This window comes from Ursus maritimus, unplaced genomic scaffold, assembly GCF_017311325.1.
Source record: "Ursus maritimus isolate PB19 unplaced genomic scaffold, ASM1731132v1 scaffold_13, whole genome shotgun sequence".
Lineage (NCBI taxonomy): Eukaryota > Metazoa > Chordata > Mammalia > Carnivora > Ursidae > Ursus > Ursus maritimus.
The window spans coordinates 60,599,163-60,612,748 of NW_024423675.1; the positions used below are offsets into that span (position 1 = coordinate 60,599,163).

General features: G+C 44.7%; 1 protein-coding gene across 6 annotated transcripts in view; it reads left to right on the top strand.

Moving 5' to 3' along the window:
• Positions 1 to 13,586, top strand: part of ZDHHC14 (zinc finger DHHC-type palmitoyltransferase 14) — a 302,308-nt gene that overhangs the window by 57,685 nt on the left and 231,037 nt on the right. The window lies entirely within an intron of this gene.

Consider the following 13,586-nt stretch of genomic DNA (forward strand, 5'->3'; position numbering starts at 1 on the left):
TTAGCATTATACTCTCTAGCTCCATCCATGTCATTGCAAATGGCAGGATTTCCTTCTTTTTAATGGCCAAATAATATTCCATTGTGTATCTATATACCACATCTGCTTTATCTACTTGTCTGTTGGTGGACACTTGGGCCACTTCCATAGTTTGGCTATTATAAATAATGCTGTGATAAACACAGGGGTACATGTATCCTTCTGAATTGGTGTTTTGTATATTTTGGGTAAATACCCAGTAGTGTGATTTCTGGATCATAGGGTAGTTCTATTTTTAACTTTTTAAAGAACCTCCATACTGTTTTCCAGAGTGGCTGCACCAGTTTGCATTCCCACCAACAGTGGAAGAGGGTTCCGCTTTCTCCACATCCTCACCAACACCTGTTGTTTCTTCGTGATACAAATCTTTTATCCTCATGGTGCTTCAGCTTTATTAACTGGAAAATCGATAGAAGGATGCTTATTATCCAGCCTCAGAACAGAAGCAGTGTTCTGTTGAAGGTACACATAATATTCCGAAGGTTCTCTGAAAACTTGTGCACTGACTGTTATTACAGAAGGAGTTGGTAGAAGAAAGAGTAGATCAGTAGCAGAATCCAAGAGCCCTCTTTCCCCGGCTTTCAAAACTCCTCACAGGCCTCTGAGCCCCTTTCTCTGAGTGTGCCTGTTTGTCGGTGGCAAAGTAAATATTATGTCCATTAACCAAAGAGGAAAAGAAAATGTTTGCAATACATCATTTCCCTGGCAGTTTGCCCAGGGCTCTTTTTTCCTGAAGCAGAAAGCGTCCCTGGTGGGCACCGAACAATATGGTCGTGCTGCCTGCAGAGGCAGCTGGTCGCCCGAGCCTGAAGCCCTGGGCAGATGCCTCCCGAAGAGTCACATCCTCCTTGCTTTCCGCCTTTTTCGCAGCAGGTGCGCTCTTGGAGGTGTCCTCTGCCCGGGCAGCGCTCTGGGTGGAGTTCTTTTGTTTGTTTGGTTTTTTTGTTTTGTTTTTGTTTTTGTTTTTTTTTTAAAAGCAACAATTCTAAGATGTTTTCAAGGAAGGTTTATCCAGAACTCGATCAAAGAACATCATTAGGCAACAGTGAGGTAGTCATTTCCTGTTAGTAGTTTGAAGCCAACTTAGGTAAGGTTGTCCACACATCACTTAGGTGGGGGGCCCCCTGCCAATGAGACATGGGAGCACGGTGGTTGTGCCTGGGTGATCCTGTCCCTGACCCCGCTGCCTCCACTCTGCTCCAGTCCCTTCTGCCTCAATCTTGACATTCATCCAAAGATGAGGAAAGACCCCAGAACGTGTACTTTTAATAACACCAAAAACAGCAGCCAGAGAACCACTGAAACTATTCTTCCCTGACCCACAGTGGCTGCTGTTGGTGAGGGGGAAGCCCGTCAACGTGTAGGGGATTAGCACACGTCCAGCTTTCCCAGGAACGACTGAGAGACTTTTCCAGCACAATGAGCTAAGGTGAATTAGTTGCATGTGGCTATTTATGGCCCCTATGGATCTGATAATACTCTGGTTAGACTGCTAGCATTCGGATCCCAGTTCTGCCTCTGAATAGCTGTGTGACTTTGGGTAGTGCCCTGACTCTCTGGGCCTTAGTTTTCCTCCTCTATAAGCTGGAGATATCTGCCTTTTGGGGTTGTATTTGAGATTAAATATCTTACTACGGGCAAAGCTTTTAGAACAGCACCTAAAGTATTGTAAGCCCCGAATGAATGAATGAGTGAATGAATGTTGTCATTGAATTACTTTTCCTAGACCGCTAACGTTTATAAATGTCTTCTGTGTGTCCAGCATTGTGCTAAGTCTTTATATGACACTTCATTTGTTCCTCGCAATGATCTCGTGAGCTTTATATTTTAGAAGTAAGGAAAATGGGGACCAGGCACTTTGTCCAAAGTCAGTTAGTAAGTGGCAGAGTAAAAGTTTTAACGTTAGTCTGTCTGGTTCCAAATTCCACACTTCCAAAATATTATCATGGACAATCTGCACATCCACAGTGAAACCCAACGTTGGTGAGAGGAACGTTCCTAACCGCAGAATCGCAGGTCATAGGTTTCAAGTTCTATCTTGCGTCACGGCATTTGATAGGTGCTTGTGGGCGCCAGGAAACTACTGTTGGTCAAGGAGTTCTGAGAATGAAAGAAGCTCTAAGAGAACCCTCCAGGAAGACGACCTATTTTTTTTTTTTCCTTTCTAAATCTAGGAAAGTCGGTGGAGATTTTTCTACCTCAGTTGCAGGAGACATTTTGTGGGCCACCTTTGATCAAAAGTCATTCACAGACCATCACTTCCCCCATTGAGAGGCTGGGCAGAGGACTCTTCCAGGGTCTGGTCATTCGATCAAGGATGAGACCGAGGCAGGTGGAGAAGAGGCCATGTTCAGAGGAGGGTCAGGCAGGACGACCCATGGAATGACCAAGGCAAAGTCTGAAGTGAACACGTGGTTAGAAGTTGGATTCAATGTGGAAGGGACCAGGACTGCAGTGGGGCGAGTCTCTGTGGAAGCCAGACTTGGGGCAGCTACTCTGAGCCTGCTGACAGGGGTGGGAGCTAGGCTGGGAGTCTGGGGGACACTCCCAGTGATTCCTCGGGAAGGGTTTAGCATTGCCACCCTCCCCACATGCACTGTTTGTATACATAGTTTGTATATCTGTAAAAGCATTGAAAATAATAGCTCCGAATTACTGGAGATAAATCAATATTACCCAAAGGGACAGAAGGATTCTAGAAGTTAATTTTGCCTCTGTCTTCTGGCTGCTTCTTGTGGCATTTTTGATTAGACAAGGGCCATCATAGTTTATTAAAAATAAACAGAACCAAGTTGAGCTAGAAATAGATGGAACCTTGGTTCATTTGTCCTGCCCCTGTCTTCTTCCTGTTACATCTCCATTTCATGTGGTTGTCTGGCCAAAACAGTGTCTATTTTTAAAGTAACAGAGGATGCTCTCAGGCTTGGGTGAGAACGGCCGGCATTAGCGAGCCGGGGGTGCAGCGCCTCGCTTTGGCCCAGCGGCTCCTCGCAGTGAGTCACAGACCCTCCTCCGCCATCTTGGGATGGTGAGTGGGCCACAAAGGTGCAGGACTGGGGAGACGTCCTTCTCACAGAGTGAGAGTCTGGTCTGAAAGTGAAACATCCCCCTTCCACATGTTTCATTCCAGGCCTTTAATACTGTTTTTTTTTTTAAACTATATTTAGATGCAGAAACAAAACAAAACACCCAACTCAGGCAAGATGGTTTTAGTTTGGAAAAAGCCTGAGAGAGAGAAGGGTGGTGTGGGGGTGGAGGGTTAGGGTGTAAAACTAAACGATTCCAAATGCCAAGAGTTGAATTGTTATAAAACCAAGACATCAGAGTTAATCTTCTCTGCACCCCCGTTGCCCCAGCACAGAGCCATGTCTGGGGCCTGTGCCTTTCCACCAGCTCCGGCTCTGCACACAGTGTCGGCCCAAAAGAGGGGGTTACTTAGTGGTGTGGAGCGCACTGGAGCAATTGCAGGTTTTAGCAATTCCATGTGACTTTAATTTGATCATACTTCTCTGCTTACAGTCTTTTTCCAAAAAGAATTCCAAATGCCCATACTTCCCTCTTACTTCCTGCAATCAGAGCTGTGTTTGGTGATATTTATTATGGTAGCGACACTTGGCGGCTAGCTCCGTCCTTCCCTGGATCTAGATATTCTCCCATCTACATACCACCTCCAGAAAGTCATCTTTTATTACCTCACGCACACAGTGTGTTCACACTGAGCCTTGCACTTACCCCTTGTCCCCTTCCGGCCTTCTCCTTGCAGCCGTATCTACCGTTCCTAAAACCCCAGCTCGCTTCCTACCCCATCCCAAGTGTTTTCCTTGACCCTTCAGTTAGTCTGTATCTCTTCCTTTTCTGACTCTTTGACACATTCTCTGTATCACATAATTAGTAACTTGCTACATAAGAATTAGTTGCTGATGTATTTGTGTATGTATTTATATGTACATATACACACATAGGTATATATGCATTTATAAATATATATTGTCTGAATGTAATACCGTTTTATCCACTGAAGGTTTTATTTGTGCATTTAGTCTCCAGTGTGGGCAAGAAAGTCTCCTGTTCTGGGATTTACAGGGCCTCGTTCAGGTCCTTCTGTTGCTCTGTCTCCCCATGGGGCCAAATGGATGCACCTCTCCCTTCTTATAGACCTTGCTCTGGGTACCTGGACTCAGAATTCCTTGTCCAAATGACCTTGAACCCACTTAGAGGCCATGCAGGCTCTTCCCGGTGTTTGTGGGGCTATGCACTCCAGGCCTGAGCACTGGGCTGCAGTGGCTGTTGGGGATGGTTGCGGGGTGACTGCTTGGCTACGGGCTAGGCTGTTTCCATGCAAGAGATAGGGAAGGGTTAGGGAACTGAGGCAGGATGGGAAGGAGAGCGAGGAAGGCCAGGGCGGAGGGCTGGGTATGGAATAGCTGGGAGTCCAAGAATCCTAGATAGAACTTGGCCTTCCAAGTCCTTATGGAATATATTTTGTCAAGGAAGGGGATGGGGTCGTGCCTGGCTCACTCAGTAGGTAGAACATGCAGCTCAGGGCTGTGAGTTCGAGTCCTACGTTGTGTGTAGAGATTACTTAAAAATAAAATCTTTTTTTTTTAAGGAAGGGGAATAAACCCATTTCATATAAGTTTTTACCTTGATTCAGGATGTTTACATATTATGTGTAGGGTGAGTGGGCCTCTTTTGTCCTCAGACCCTCATGCCACAAATATTGGGGCTTTTCTCCCCAGTGAAACCATAAGTTCTTGTCAGCAGTGTTTAAAAAAATATTTTTATTTGATTTCTTTGTACCTGTGTTGCTTAAGTCTGATTTTGAGTAACTGAAATGATATATTTTAGATTATTACTGAGTGAAACTTTGTTCCACATGTAGCTTATCCCTGTGCCAAGTGACTATTTCTCCTGCCTATAATGTGCATGGGAGTGGATAAAAGTCCCTGTATCTATTAAAGGACTAAAGTTGAATATACAACCTCACAAGTAATCATAAAAAATAATTTTGCTCAATATTCAGTTTACGTCAGCAAATACTTTTTTCCCATCTATATTGCATTCATCTCTACCTGCATACACTGATCCTACCCTACTTCCCTTCTATTGTTACCTGTCCGGAAATCATTATGAAGTGTGCTGAGAGTGTGGCCAGACACAGTGAAAAATACATGAGGTCCCTACTGAAATTCTACGCTTGGAACGAAGGGAGGACAAATAAGAAACTTTGATAAAACTTCCGATTTTATGGCTTTAACCGTAAGTGCTACAGTAGAGTAGACTGTGGGTTTCTTGAAGAGACTGTTTTCCTATTTTTAAAAGTGAGATCTTTTTGGCATTTTAAATTAATAAAGATGGAAGTGCTTTCATTTATAAGTAGCCCTTTTAGTTCTCATAAGCCCTTCAAGGCAGACACAGTTATTCCCATTTTACAAAGGAGAAAATTAGGCTCAGAGAAGTTTAGTGACTTCCCCAAAGCCACAGAGCTGTGACCCAGAAGGGACAGGCCAAGAGTAAAAGTAACTGGCTTTCACTACAGGTCTCTTTGTGCGCACCTGGCACCTCCCAGGCACCCAGGATCTTATCACAGACTGTCACAAACATTTGTCAGTTAGAGCAAGATGAATTTCCTGTGGGGTGAGGTCAGGTTTGTAAAGAAATAAGAAGCTTCAAAGCTTGAAAGATTTGGGTTCTTCAAATATAAATTTCCCACCAAATAAAAGTTTATCTGAAAGTTAGATAAAAAAGGAATAGAGAGGGGCTTCTGGGTGGCTCAGTCGGTGAAGCATCTGCCTTCGGCTCAGGTCTTGATCCCAGGGTGCTGGGATCAAGCCCCACATCGGGCTCCCTGCTTCTCCCTCTCCCTCTGCCCCTCCCCCTGCTTGTGCCCTCTCTCTTTCCATCAAATAAATAAGTAAAATCTTAAAAAAAAAAAGTAAAAGGAATAGAGTATCCATTGTATATTATATGAGTATTATTCAATTTCCTTTAAAGTCACTTAAAATATTCAGATTTTTTGAGGTATAATTTACAGAAAATAAGTTCACCTATGTTAAGTGTATAGTTGGATGAGTTGGACAAATGTGTTCAGTCGTGAAAACATCTCCACAGTCATAATAAGGAATTTCTAAGATCTTCTGTGCCCCTTTGATGTCAGGCCCTTCTCCTGGCTCCTGGCAACCACAGATCTGCCGTCATGATAGTCCGGCTTTTCCTAGTATTTCATATAAATGCAGTCCTACCGTTTGTAGGCCTCTGTGTCTGGCTTCTTTTACTCACTTAGGGCCCACTTTTAATTGTTTCTGCTTTTACTCTTCTAGTCCTCAGGGCACATGAATGAGGCTTTACTCTCCAAGTGAAATCAGATGGTGACTTAACTCCCTCTGACTTACTGCTGATGGGAAAATTCACTCAGAGACTTGGGCAAACCGCCACTCTGATGTTTCCCACGTGTACATTGATGGGCTTTAATGTCAGGCATTGATGGCTTGAATGGCAGCTATTCCACTTTCTAACTATGTGATCTTGAACACATAAACAGGTTTCTCTGCGCCCTGGTTTTCTCACCTCGGAAGCGGGGGTAATAATTGGATATCCCTCATAGGCTCGTTTGGGCCAAATGAGATTTTAGATGAAACGGACTTAGCAGTGTCTGGCCTCTCATGAGAACAAACAAGGACGATTCTTTTTTTTTTTTAAAAGATTTTATTTATTTATTTGAGAGAGAGACAGCCAGGGAGAGAGGGAACACAAGCAGGGGGAGTGGGAGAGGAAGAAGCAGGCTCCCAGCGGAGGAGCCCAATGTGGGGCTCGATCCCAGAACGCTGGGATCACGCCCTGAGCCGAAGGCAGACGCTTAATGACTGTGCCACCCAGGCGCCCCAACAAGGACGATCCTTGAGGTATGGCTACTACTTCTGCTTTCTGTCTAATCAGACGCCTCTGCTAGGGACCCACAAGGTAGGATGAAGGATGTTACCCATTTATGGTATTTCTCAAGCCAAACTAATTTGCAGATTTTTCCATAACGGATTGTGAGCCTTATCTGATGGTGCTTTTAAGGCACGTGGTAACAACTTTGGTAAATATTTATAAATGTTAGCAAATAAATGTATTTGAAGAGGAATAGTTCCAAGTCCATGAAATACACAGAGTTCGGAACTGAAGAGAAGTAAATCACCAAATTGTTTCACGAACAAAGGAATTCCCGAATACTCAATATTCTTCTTTCGCTTTTGCGTAGAATATTTTCTTTGAAAACTGAAGGGCCTGGAACTAACCAGCCCTTGAATGGATCAATTTTATGACTTCAAGAGATAAATAAAAAACCAAACCCGTTTCTAAAAAGGTTGTATATTTAAGCCTTTTGACAACTGGATTTTAACACCCCTCCTCAAATCTGTAAACTGGACTCCAGTCAGCTAACGCAGGTGTGCAAATGGCAATGAAGTGGAAGACAGCTTGTGCTTCCCATAAATATTAACGAGCTGATTCCCAAGTCAGATTTTCTCAAGGCGTGTGTCCATGTTCAGAGTTTTACCCTGATTTTAACTTCTTTCGATATTATGGATCTCTACAAGCAGAAACACGTTAGTGTTCTTAAGTAGTACTTGTTGTTAACTGTGGGAGAGGTTTGGATGTCAAAAATCTGGTCTTATGTTTATGCACATTTGCAGAAGCTGGTTGTATCCTTCGGGACGGGTGAGATCTGACTCCTGTCGGGGTGGAAGGTTGAGATGGAAGGACAGGAATGCCTACACCATGCTTATGATTTCCAAAGAAACCAATTAACCTTTGCTATGATCTTGACTTTCATCAGGGCTTACAAATGCTAATCCTTGCTGCATCTTCCTTTGGTAAATTTAGCACAAATCAATATCAGAAATAATAACAAGTTTTGAGGTATTTGGAGAAGTGGCAAATGGAAGTACAATGACCTTGTACCTTGTCCCTGTCACGTGTTGTTGTCTGGGACGGAGAAAGGTGAAGTCTGTATCTGCTCGTTAGCAATCAGAGCAGAGTCATACTATGCATCGGACTATGAGCTCCAAAAGGGCAGGGTAGCCTCTGTTCATGGCACAGTGCCCGACACATAGTAGGCCTTCTATTCAATAAACATTTATGTAATAGGTATGTATTCCTTCAATAAGCATCTGCTAATAAATGAATACATGGGGTGCTGAAATAATAGGTTAATCTACTTCTGGACTATGGTAAAAAGAATAATTTAAGAGAGCATTTGGTTCAGATAAACCAAACTCAATTTTTTTAGGGTAAAAACATTTTATAGAAGTTAAAACACAAAACACCCTCATACTTGGATTATTTTCTGGAAGCCTTGTTTCTTAAATATTACTTATTGCAGATGACATAGACTTTTGAGGGGAAACAAAAAAGCAAGCAAGGGAACAGGGAGTGCCTGCCGAGGTCTCAAGGGATGCGTGGGGTCCCCAGGACCGTGGGGGATGATAGTCTTGTGGTCCCGTGAGCTCTGGGGAGTGGTCCAGAAAGTTGGGATGGCCTAGGGCGCTGGCCTGACTTAGTGCTGTACTGATACTGGTCTGCGAATTCTGAGGTTGAGGTCGTGGTGCCCCACCAGCCCCTCCCTCCACCCAAACCTGACCTTGGACTAGACAAATTTCCAGCCTCTGACTTATGTTTGGCATTTCCAAACTGCCTACCACCCGTACTACTAATTTCCTAATGTGCTTAGTATTTTTCTACAAATGGACTCACTTGAAGGACTTAGGTTTGTCTGTGAGCCACTTAAAGCATCTGCTTTCTGAGTCACCCTTTGGGAGACGCTGGCTTACCCATGTATAGCCTGAAATAGACCACCTTTGCTTATACTCCTTTGTCTCCAAGCAGTGAAATTGCTCAGGTAGGATTTTTTTGTGAGGAGGGGGGCGGAGGAGTGTGTGTGTACATGTGTGTGTTTGTGTGTGTTTGGTATGAAATTGTCTAATACAATTAAGGATTTTTAAAAGATACTCAGAGCCTTATTCTAATTTTAAAATCCAGTAGGCCCCATGTTCTGCTCAATTCTATAATTTCAGCATTTGCCTTTAATAGACCTTATGATACCTTAATTTTCTGTACTGTCAAGGAAATTTGGGCTTAGGTTTTATAACCTAAATTAAAAAGAAAGATGTTTGACAAATCTCCCAAAGATCACTAAGACATGAGGAATGTTCTTTTTGATCAAGAAACTGTGGTTGAGCCTCTAGAGGAGGGTAATAAAGACAATATTCTTGTTTTCCATCCGTCCCCCACTACCTGTTATATTTCGCTCTTTTACATGATAGAAATCTCTTGTCCTACAAAACTTCTGCTCCGAGCTGGATTGATTTAGGAGACTGGAGGTGTTATGGATCTTGGTATTTCTGGATTCTCGGGGGCATTTTCTGCAGACAGGAATTCCAAAGGGATCTCTACTTTTCACCTGTGTTCTTTGGATTCAAAAGACATTGTGTGTGTTGATCTTTTATTTTGAAGCTTTATGAAATCTGAATGACAGGGTATCAATACCCAGCAACCCTGAATCCTAAGTTCACTAAGCTCAGATCCCACAGAATAAAGCTTTAAATTCTCATGAACTCTTACCTTTTCCTTTCTCTCGTGCCACTCTGCAGCGAAACTGGAACCATCAAAGGGACTTAATTCTAAGGCACATTTTTTTAAAAAAGATTTTATTTATTTATTCCACAGAGATAGAGACAGCCAGTGAGAGAGGGAACACAAGCAGGGGGAGTGGGAGAGGAAGAAGCAGGCTCATAGTGGAAGAGCCTGATGTGGGGCTCGATCCCAGAACGCCGGGATCACGCCCTGAGCTGAAGGCAGACGCTTAACCGCTGTGCCACCCAGGCGCCCCTCTAAGGCACATTTTTTACACAAACTTGAGAGTCTCATATTTTATTATTTTGTTCTGTGCTAAAAAGTTTCCTCTAATAATTAGATCCTGGGCATAGATTGACCAGCTCTCCTGGACTTCATTATTTTTTTTAATTTAATTTAATTTTTTAAAAGAAGATTTTATTTATTTGTCAGAGAGAGAGATACAGAGCACAAGCAGGGGGAGTGGCAGGCAGAGGGAGAGGCAGGCTCCCCAATGAGCAGGGAGCCTGATGCGGGACTTGATACGACCCTGGGATCATGCCCTGAGCCGAAGGCAGACACTTCACCTACTGAGCCATCCAGGCGTCCCTATCCTGGACTTTAAATTCATTTGTTCATAGGTGTTTACTGAACTTTCTTGACTTCAGCATAATTCCCTCATTCTGTAGGTATTTGCAGAGCATCCACTGGGTCCCACACAAGATGTGAGGTTCCAGATTTACAGAATCTTTCCTCCAAAGACCAGCTGGGTGACTGGCTGGTCCGCCTAAAATTGTACTAGATCTCATTCATTCTAAGGCCGTTGGTTTTTTGTTCTTTTTTTGTTTTGGACCATGCATGACCCCACATATATACTTACTTCTGGTGGCAAACGCATTTCTGTCGATTCTGGCTCTGAAAATAGCCCTTATTAGTTGGCAGCTGTCATTCCAAACCTTATCCTTATTTCAAGGGCTTTAGGGATGGGGTCGAGGTTTCTGGCAGAGCAATAGGAAAAACTATCCTTTATTTGGACAAAACATGTTTCTTTCTCTCACAAGATAGAGCTGGTGTGGCAGTATTGCTCCTAGAGTCCTTAAGGCTGCAGACTCCTTTTTGTCGCTAGCTATAGCTGGCTTCCATTTCCAAGGTTACCTCATAGTCCAAAATGGCTGCTCTAGCTCCAGCCATCATTTCTGCATTTCAGCCACCCAAGAGGTCAGAGGACAAAGAAATAAGGTGAAAAGATTTGCATCAGATATTCTTTAAGCACCGTGTACTTCTTTTTCTAGCCATGTGCTCAGTCTTTGCTACTTGTGAGTGCACTTTTCTTCTAATATCAAAGAGTAATTCGCTGTCATCTCTCTAAATACTTTATGGTAATGGATCATGCTTTTTAATTCCAGAAGATCCCTGGCTGTGAAACGTGTTTATCCATAAAAGAAAGAGGAAAAGCATAACACAACATTACTGATTTTAAAAATGCTTCTAATGCATCTTTAAAAATGAACTCACAAAATTAAAAGCAAATAGAGATAAATACTCCCATTTTTCTTCCGGCACATTAAAAAGCCTCTGAAAGTGTTGATGGTTTTCTCCATATTCACGAAGGAGTATTTGATTGCACCTGCGGGCCAAGCCAGCATTCTCTCTTGTTAATGCTGTATATGACACTGACATCACGTCTAAACGCCCCCCCAAGCCGCAGTGTAAGCACAATATTGATTTCATTCGGACCAGAAGCATCCCTTTCTGAGTGCCTTTGACAGCCCCGGAACGATGCCGTTGGGTACCTTGGGCAGAGAATAGGCCTCCGCTCAGCTGTCACGCATTTTAACAGTCTGATTTATTGCAAACGAAGAGCTTCGTCCATGCTGCTTTCCCGGGGCACGTCTGTGGCCTAATGTTTCTTGGGAGGTGCTGCCAGGCCACTTTGAAAGGCAGCAGGAAGCCTCTAGAAGTCAGCTGAGCTAAGCATTTACTGCAGTATCATTTCTCTCCCAAGTTCTCGAAGCATTTCCCAGTCTGCGTGGCAGGATAGAGGAGGACCACGGGGTTACCTTTGGCTACTTGATACAGACAGCCTGGATCTTCTGAGGATGCGCCGTCTACACGGGCAGCGGAAAGTGTGCCAGAGATGCCTAAAGAGGTCAGAGTGATGGATCATTGCGTCCTAGGGGAGAAGAGCTTTGGAACAAAAAAAGACAAAAAACCAGGAAGGAAAGCCCGCAGGGCTCCAAGGTTCACGGTGACTCGGTGCTCCTTCTCGGCCTGCCCTCCCCCCAAATGCAGCAGGTAATTTGCACCTGAGATCCACACCAGGCTGTTGGTAGACTTGGAGGCTTTTTTTTTTTTTTTAAAGATTTTATTTATTCCACAGAGAGAGAGACAGCCAGTGAGAGAGGGAACACAAGCAGGGGGAGTGGGAGAGGAAGAAGCAGGCTCATAGTGGAAGAGCCTGATGTGGGGCTCGATCCCAGAACGCCGGGATCACGCCCTGAGCCGAAGGCAGACGCTTAACCGCTGCGCCACCCAGGCGCCCCTCAGAGGCTTTTTCTTAAATCCAGAGGCCCTGCTTTTGTTTGCTTTCGTTTTGTCCTCCAGCTCCTGGAGTTGCAGTGAAGTTGGCGGGTCGGGCTGCAGGGTGTCTGAGAGCCCCTGGCTTCCCAGCTCATATGCCACCCTTTTCTGCAAGACTCAGGCCATGTAGGGACCATTGTCGTTTTCTTCATGAGGCACGGAATGGAATCTTTCCTGTGGTCAGCAGGGGATACAAGCGGCTCTTGTTAGAAAGCAAATGACTGTGGGACACGGCGTTTCCCTTCAGAGAAGGCAGTTTTCCATGGGGAATTAGAGAAACATGTTGGCCCATTGTGCGTCGGAGCAGCGATCTCCTGGCGCTGATCTCAGTGTCAAGTGACATTCTTTGACAGCTGCCACGCACTGCCACGCCCTCTTAATCTGACTTGTGGGGGGACAGAGGAGAAGGAGCTGTCGGCATCAGAGAGGAAACAGAGGAAATGGGAGTTTTGCTTTTTTTGGCAATGGATCGGTTGGAGTTGGTTCATGTTTGCAGATTGCTGCCACCGCCGTGAGGACACATGCTCCCAGCTTTCGGGAGACTGGCTGTTGGCTTCTGCCGACACCTGCTTCCCGCTAACACCGCGCAGGCTTGTGGCCCAGACGCCCAGCGGCGGGGCTGGGTCAGGACTCAGCAAAGACCCTTCTGAAAGTGTGTGTAGCCTCTGAGCCTTTCGATCTTGTAATCAGTCTCAAGGACCTAAAAATACTCTTGATGTTTTCAGTTGCTTGAACACAGGCTCAGCTTGCAGTTTGTGGCCCAGGTGGCTCTCTCCTGCTTGTCCCGCATTTGGACGAGCAGCAGACCGGGCGCTCTAGCCAGGGCTCTCCTGAGTCAGGGCCACGTAACTGGGCAGTGGTCCCTACACCATGGAAACTCGGACTTTGCAGAGCAGGAAGGACCCTGGCTGCTCGGTGCGGTGCCCAGCTGTTCCAGGCATACCATGATGTAATTTATTTGAGAGCACTTTTAAAACTGTCAGAAATTAAAGAAAGGCAAAGCCCCATCATCCCTCCCCTTGGCAATTTGTGCTTCTCCGGAGTATAGGTGGGGGTCGACAAAGGCAGTGATCCCCATCAGGCTACGCTTTTAACACTTTTTTTTTTTTAAGTTTGGAAATTTGCCAAGGAAGGGGACGTTTCAGATGAGTTTTACAATTATCCGGACAGTTCGCCTAACCATTTGGTGCCGTCCACCTCTCCTTTAAATTGCTGTGAAATGATGTTATCATTAGTAATCTGTTATACATGCTGGTAAAAAGACTGCACTGTCACGGACACTTCTTTGGTGCCTGAGTCGGCCACAGGTCGGGACTCAGTGGTGAGGTGTTCCTCATGACTCAGTCTTGGGCCCAAGGGGCTTCATTTCTTTG